Genomic DNA, 7,500 nt, shown 5'->3' with positions numbered 1-7,500 from the left:
TGCAAAAATTAATAACGCCGAGAGAGAAAGCCAGCGACAATCAGGATGCGGAATATCACACTGATTTCTAGCCATTAAAGAAAGCAGAAGGGAAACTCAGTATTAAGGAAGGCGGCGCCTCAAGGGGAGCTTTGACCCCCTTCGTAATCTCTCTCTTGGCTTCTTGTTCTCTCTTTTTTGTTTCAGAGATATATATGTATTTGTTGGATTGTGTTGTTTATGTTTTTGGTTATTTTTTTTTATTTTTAATCAGCTATTTTTTTTTCAAATTATTTCATTTTCCATTTCATTCTTAGATTTTTTTATTTATTAATCTGTTATTAATATATCTATTTCTTCACTTATTGTCTTTATTTATTTATTGTAATTTATCAATCATATTCATTATGTTAGTCTCACTCACAACAATCAGAATTTTTCTCAAAATTTGACCTGTTGTTCCTTACCATCAATTTCACAAAAAAATTAAATAGGTGACTTTTTAGTTTTCTGTAAAAGAAAATCATTGTGGCGGCTTTGTCTGTCCGTCCTCACTTTTTCTGTTATACTTTTTCTGTCCGCCCTCAAATCTTAAAAACTACTGAGGCTAGAGGGCTGCAAATTGGTATGTTGGTCATCCACCCTCCAATCATTAAACATACCAAATTGCAGCCCTTTAGCCTCAGCAGTTTCTGTTTTATTTAAGGTTAAAGTTAGCCATGATCGTGCGTCTGGCAACGATATAGGACAGGTCACCACCGGGCCGTGGTTAAAGTTTCATGGGCCGCGGCTCATACAGCATTATACCGAGACCACCGAAAGATAGATCTATTTTCAGTGGCCTTGATGATGCCCTATACAGAAAACTCGATTGCGCCGAAGAAACTTCGGCGAATCTCTTACCTGTTTTATTTAGTTATTTCTAATTTGGATAAACTGAACGGAACGTATTAATGCCTATAAAAAATATAACAACAAAATATTATAACTTCACTGTCTCATCTATGAAAAATTTAAAAGATATTTTGCACGCCATAGAAATTTTAAGGACTCCAAAAATACTTTAGTTATATTTGCATTTTTCATCCTCTGTTAGCTTATGATACGCATGTATCTTTGGGTTAGCTTATGATACGCATGTATCTTTGGGTTAGCGCATAATGCACATGTATTTCTGTTAGCCTTTAATGCGTCTTGCGTTTTCCATTTAGCCTAAGACACCTATGTATCTCTGTTAGGTCCACCGTTAGCGTATGATACGTTCAGTTAGCATATGCTATGTATCTGTTAACATATGATACTTATTATCCTCTTATCTAGGTCCTTATCTATTTTATAATTTGCCCATCTTTCTCTCAACTTTCAAAATATGCAGTCATTATCATTAGTATTCATTATCCTCAATTATCTAATTAGCATTTACATTTACGTCGTCTTTGTCTTTCCTAAATTTATCATTCTCTTCCTGTTCTCCTTCTTTATCGTCTCGTTTCGAAGTCTATTATAATTTTTTTATATTTATTCATCACTCAGTTTAATATTCTTCTCATTTCGGTTTATCTTCTGTATTTATCAATATTCCTTCGCTTTTATTACTATTCTACCCTTTAACGTTGTTTTACTGTGTCTTATTCACCCATTTATCTTAATATTTCATAATTTTTTTTATCATTTAATCACCCTTATATTACCATTTACAAAGCCACTAGTGACCATTGTTTTTTGTGACGCCAATCTGCAGAAGTCATTATTCTCTTATATACGCTGCTTTTCAAGTTTCTGTTATTGACACACGTTAGCTCTCTCTCTCTCTCTCTCTCTCTCTCTCTCTCTCTCTCTCTCTCTCACTTTCGCTTTCTTTCACAAAGAAAGTACCGGCAACTTTCACATTCCTCGGCGCCGTTGCCTTTTCAGGCCCTGCGCATAAATAACAATCTATTAAGGGAAAAGGAGCAGCGTGTGTGTGTGTGAGAGAGAGAGAGAGAGACTAAAAGGTTGTGTCAAAAACATAAACATGGAGGAATAGTATAATAGTAGAGAGAGAGAGAGAGAGAGAGAGAGAGAGAGAGAGAGAGAGAGAGCGCCAATGGCTGTGCCAGTGACATGAACATGGAGAATATCATGTAGTAATAAGTGAGGCAGAGAGAGAGAGAGAGAGAGAGAGAGGCCAATGGCTGTGCCAGTGACATGAACATCGAGAATATCATGTAATAAGTGAGGCAGAGAGAGAGAGAGAGAGAGAGAGAGAGAGAGAGAGAGAGAAAGCCAATGGCTGTGCCAGTGACATGAACATGGAGAATATCATGTAATAAGTGAGGCAGAGAGAGAGAGAGAGAGAGAGAGAGAGAGCCAATGGCTGTGCCAGTGTTATGAACATGGAGAATATCATGCAATAAGGAAGGCAGAGAGAGAGAGAGAGAGAGAAAGAACAATAAACAATTCAGCAACATTGGGAAGAAATCCTAAACTATTACATTTTACCAAAATACCGACTTGAATATCTCTTAAATAAAATTCAGTTAAAATTAATAATTATCCTTAAACAAGAAACAAGAAATAAATGTCATAAAATTCTGTATAATAAAAAAGGAAAGATAAATTTCTATTCATATGAAAGTACAGTACGTTCTCACGTTCTCATCCCAATTAACAAATGTCAGAATTTCGTGGAGAGTTCCGTAGCTATCCGATACTCCCAAATCAATTTGCAACGCGAACCCGAAGGGTGGGGAGAGAGAGAGTAACATGATCTGAGGCTAAGCAAGTTTCCATTACACGATTTGCCATCCCTTTGTGCACAATGTCTTGACGGAATATAACACAATATGTAAAGATAATGTGTGTCTCTGGCAACATTCGGCAATTTCTGACAGGAGTTTCGTACAAGACGCGTATCGTATGGGTCCTAGTCCGTCCAAATCACGTACACTTACTTGTAATAATTTTCCCTGAAAGGGGTTCCAATTCGTCCATCACTACAAGCCTTGAACCCAAAAGAAGAAGCCAGTGAAGAGAGCCTAAAGCCATTGGTAGGATTCGAACTATGTATGATATATATTCATATAGCACTTGGATTTGAATCCTACCTCAGCAGTAAGAGTTTCGTCATTTATTTCTTCATGTGGATCCAGGTTTTGTAGTGAAAGTCATATCCAGAAAGTGTGAGGCAATTGAGACATTATATTGTTTTTTTAATATTACACACACACACACACACACACACACACACACACACAAACACATACACACACACATTATATATATATATATATATATATATATATATATATATATATATATATATATATATATATATATATATATATATATATATATATATTACATATATATATATATATATATATATATATATATATATATATATATATATATATATATATATCATATATATATTCTTTCCTGAAATTCGTTATTTCACAGTTTTCAAACACCAATAAGCATCTGAGCATCGTTAACTAAAATTTACTGCTGATTTTCTTTCGAGTGAACTTCAAAAGATATATGCCAATTACTATTGTTTCTATTAATTCTCTGAATTACCCTAACGAATTCAGAATCAAATTGACTCTCCCTGCGCGGATTTACCAACAACGAGGTACCTTGTTTAAGAGAGGTACTGACTAATTCGAAACTGCTCTGCTCAGTCAATTACCCGGATCGACCAATCTCTTCCAAAGCAGATGTTTCAAGCCTTTGTTGGGTGTAATTAGTTATTTTGTAGAAAGTATCACGAATTAACTGCCATTTCGATACTTGGCAAAGATGATGATGTTGATTGATTCATGCAGAAAGACACAAGTATATTCAGTTTGGTTTAAATCATTCAAATCCAATCTGAAACGACAGTTTTCACTTATTTTTATCCTAAAAGCTATTTAGATTTCCATTGCTTCATAGAAAAGTCTGTTCGATAATTTGCTATGTGCATGGAATAGGTCAATAACTGACAGACAGTATCTATACACCAAATCTGCCTTTAGTTTGGATAAGAAAGATTGTGTCACATGAACTCCAAGTCTGCCTTTAGTTTGGATAAGAAAGATTGTGTCATATCAACTGCATTTCAAAGAAAATTCATTTCTATCAAATGTAAACACAAGGCAAAGAATCCATAAATATAATATTCATATTGATTAGATAATTATAATTAGCTGTAGCCTTCCACTTGCTACTGAAGCACAGACACATATTTAGGGAAGACTTTAAATTCATTTTCCTGCATAACCTCGGGAGACAAAATCAACCATCACCATTAAATTGCCAGAGGTGACTCAAGTCTTGACGCCACTTGCATCGATCTATTTGAACATTCATAAGTTCTGACAGAACAATGAACGTCTGGGGATGAGGAGAGAAATGTACTGTATGTTTCTGTAGTATTACGAAACACTTTGAAATGAAGAGGATCTTTTAGTCCCTTAAATTTAGGAGGCAGTATTTACCTGTATGGTTGCGCTGGAATTTCCAGAGAGAGAGAGAGAGAGAGAGAGAGAGAGAGAGAGAGAGAGAGAGAATTTTAAGTACATAAAATAAGACAAAATATAGGAATATTAAGAGAAAGCAGAAGAAGAACTTTAAGAAAATTTAACAAAGCAAAAAAACTAAAAAATAAGAGAGAGAGAGAGAGAGAGAGAGAGAGAATTCTAAATACATAAAACATAATAAGACAAATTTCAAGAAATATAAAGATAGAAAGCAAAGGAAGAACTTTTAGAAAATTAAATAAAAACAAAAACAAGAAAAAATACGAACACATTATATACTGAAGTTCAAAGTTGAAGGGCAAAGACACGCTAAGGACTACCCAGTCAACTGACGACAACAAAATTTTTACAGCTAAAAGGAGGCTGACCTATTTTCTGAACCCCTAACCACTGTGACCTCCCAACGCGTCAGTTCCTTTGTCCAGAATTCTACTTTCCTTACTGTGGTTTTTAACAAAAAATGTCTGCTTTTTTTTGGGGAGGGGGAGGGGGACCTCACCCATTGTCTGGTTTCTATGGAAGTACTTTTCTTCCACCAAAAAAAAAACTTGAAAAAGAAAAAAGCTTGCGTCATTCCTACCCTCTAATACCTCCCTTTCTTAAATATAGAGAGTGAAGATGATGATTTAAATGAAATTGAAATAGTTATACTCAAGATATTTTATGCTCAGAATTTTTTTTACAAATAACTTTTTTCATAATTTTCTATCCCCATAATAATATGTCAATAATACTGAGATCATTGCGTAATATTAATTTAAAATCCATCTTTGATTATGTTTATCTACTCTTTTTTTTATTTGCAATTTTAAATTATTCCCATTCGCTTCTTGTTTTCCAAATTTGCCTTCTGTCCATATTTTATTTTTATTTGCCTCATTCACTATTACCATATTTATTCTCAGATTTCTATATAATCAACTGGAGATCTGAGTATTTTCCTCCCTAGTTTTAATTATCCTTGAATTTCCCGTATGTTACCTTCATTAGGTTCAACCTACCATCTGAATAGTTTGTTCCATCAATGTTTTGTCTTATATAAACTAAATAACCCAAATTATTTTTATATTATTGATAAGTATCAGTAAATACAACCCTAATTGCATATGAATACGAACAGATGGTAAGGCATTCCGCATACCCACTCAGGCAATTAGCGTATCACATATCATGTGTAATGAGGAAGTTGGACCCATAATGACTAAATTGATGGTAATGATGATGTGGATGAGAGAGAGAGAGAGAGAGAGAGAGAGAGAGAGAGAGAGAGAGAGAAGAGAAGGGCATATATATATATATCTGATATGCTCTCATTTGGTGATTTTTTTTTACATCAAAGAATAGGGAGGGTTGTCTGGAGAGAGAGAGAGAGAGACAGACAGAGAGAGAGAGACAGAGAGAAATCACCTGGAAGTAACTAACTCATTTTCTCTCAAGAGCACACACATATACACACCACATACCAAACTGGATAATTGATTCGATAAATGGGACAATAATTAGGGCAAATTAGGCTTTCTGAATCACTCGAATTCCAGGTGATAATTGACTGCGTCCTCTTTTCTGAACAAGAGACTAATTTGTCTAATTGTGATGGAGAAAACTTAAAAAGATTTTAATGAAAAGAGCAGAAAACATACGAAGACAGTTGTCACACTTCAGGGGGACATGTTTGATTCCTGACTAAGGTTGAATGAATTATGAATTATGGATTAATGAGTGAATGATGAATTAAGAAAGAATGAATGGTGAATTGTGAATGAATGGTGAATTATGAAAAAATGAATGAATTTTAAATGACTGAATGAATGAATGATGAGTTGTGAATGATTGATTGAATGAATGAATGAATGCATGAATGATGATGGTGAATTATGAATGGATAAATGAATGATGAATTAAGAATGAATGAATGATGAAATTTAAGGTATAAAGCCAAGCTCTAATACAATTTTGGACTTTAAGCATTTAAGACAGTGAACAGAGGAGAGAGAGAGAGAGGCGGGGCGGGGAGGACAGGCCAAAATGCTAAGTTACCGATAACAAACAGAGCCTCAACTTGAGAGAGAAAAGAGGTACAGTACCTTTTATTTATAGATTAGAGTTATTGTAAATCTTGCCTATGTGACTTTTGTAACTTAGGTAATGAGACGCTTTTCCTCGTCCCGTTGAGAGAGAGAGATAGCTGTGTATATGACATTTCTATGTACAACAGGTAAAAGAAGAGAGAGAGATAGAGAAAGAGAGAGATCTAAAAACATATTCAATAAATATAACTATATACAGAGAGAGAGAGAGAGAGAGAGAGAGAGAGAGAGAAGAGGTACGTATATATATATATATATATATATATATATATATATATATATATATATATATATATATATATATATATATATATATCAAATATATAATATATATATTTATATATATGTATATACAGGGTATGTGTGTGTGCGCGTGTGTTATGTATGTATGTATGTCACACCAGCTTGACAAAAAAAATATATATATAAACCCAAGGAAATTACAACAATTAAATCTACATTTACAAGCAGATCAGCTTAGGAAAAAAAGCCAAAAAAAAAAAAAATTTACATTTTCATTCTTATCTGAAGGGTGGGCCATTTATTCCAGACAGAGAAGTGCACGGAAATAAAACAACAGAGACGCACTCACGCGGTAGTCTGAATTGCAAAACCAGCTTCGGGACGTCAGCACGTCAGGAGAATTGCATTGTCTGCTGACGTTTTGCAGACGTGACTTACTTTTGCTCGATTCTCGACAGAAATGTCACTTTTAGAAGTTATTATTTAGTTATGGACAAGTAGATTCTGCTCCTTATATATATATATATATATATATATATATATATATATATATATATATATATATATATATATATATATATATATATATATATATATATATAAATACACATATACATATACATACATATATATATATATATATATATATATATATATATATATATATATATATATATATATATATA

General features: G+C 33.5%; 2 protein-coding genes across 6 annotated transcripts in view; one reads left to right on the top strand and one right to left on the bottom strand.

Annotated features, from left to right (window-relative positions):
* LOC136855377 (carbohydrate sulfotransferase 1-like) overlaps positions 1–7,500 on the top strand; it is a 129,271-nt gene that overhangs the window by 103,359 nt on the left and 18,412 nt on the right. The window lies entirely within an intron of this gene.
* Positions 1–7,500, bottom strand: part of LOC136855378 (solute carrier family 35 member G1) — a 138,240-nt gene that overhangs the window by 125,675 nt on the left and 5,065 nt on the right. The window lies entirely within an intron of this gene.

Source organism: Macrobrachium rosenbergii, chromosome 31 (genome assembly GCF_040412425.1).
Source record: "Macrobrachium rosenbergii isolate ZJJX-2024 chromosome 31, ASM4041242v1, whole genome shotgun sequence".
NCBI lineage: Eukaryota > Metazoa > Arthropoda > Malacostraca > Decapoda > Palaemonidae > Macrobrachium > Macrobrachium rosenbergii.
The sequence above is the reverse complement of the archived record's forward strand: the minus strand, read 5'-3'. Positions and strand labels throughout refer to the sequence as shown.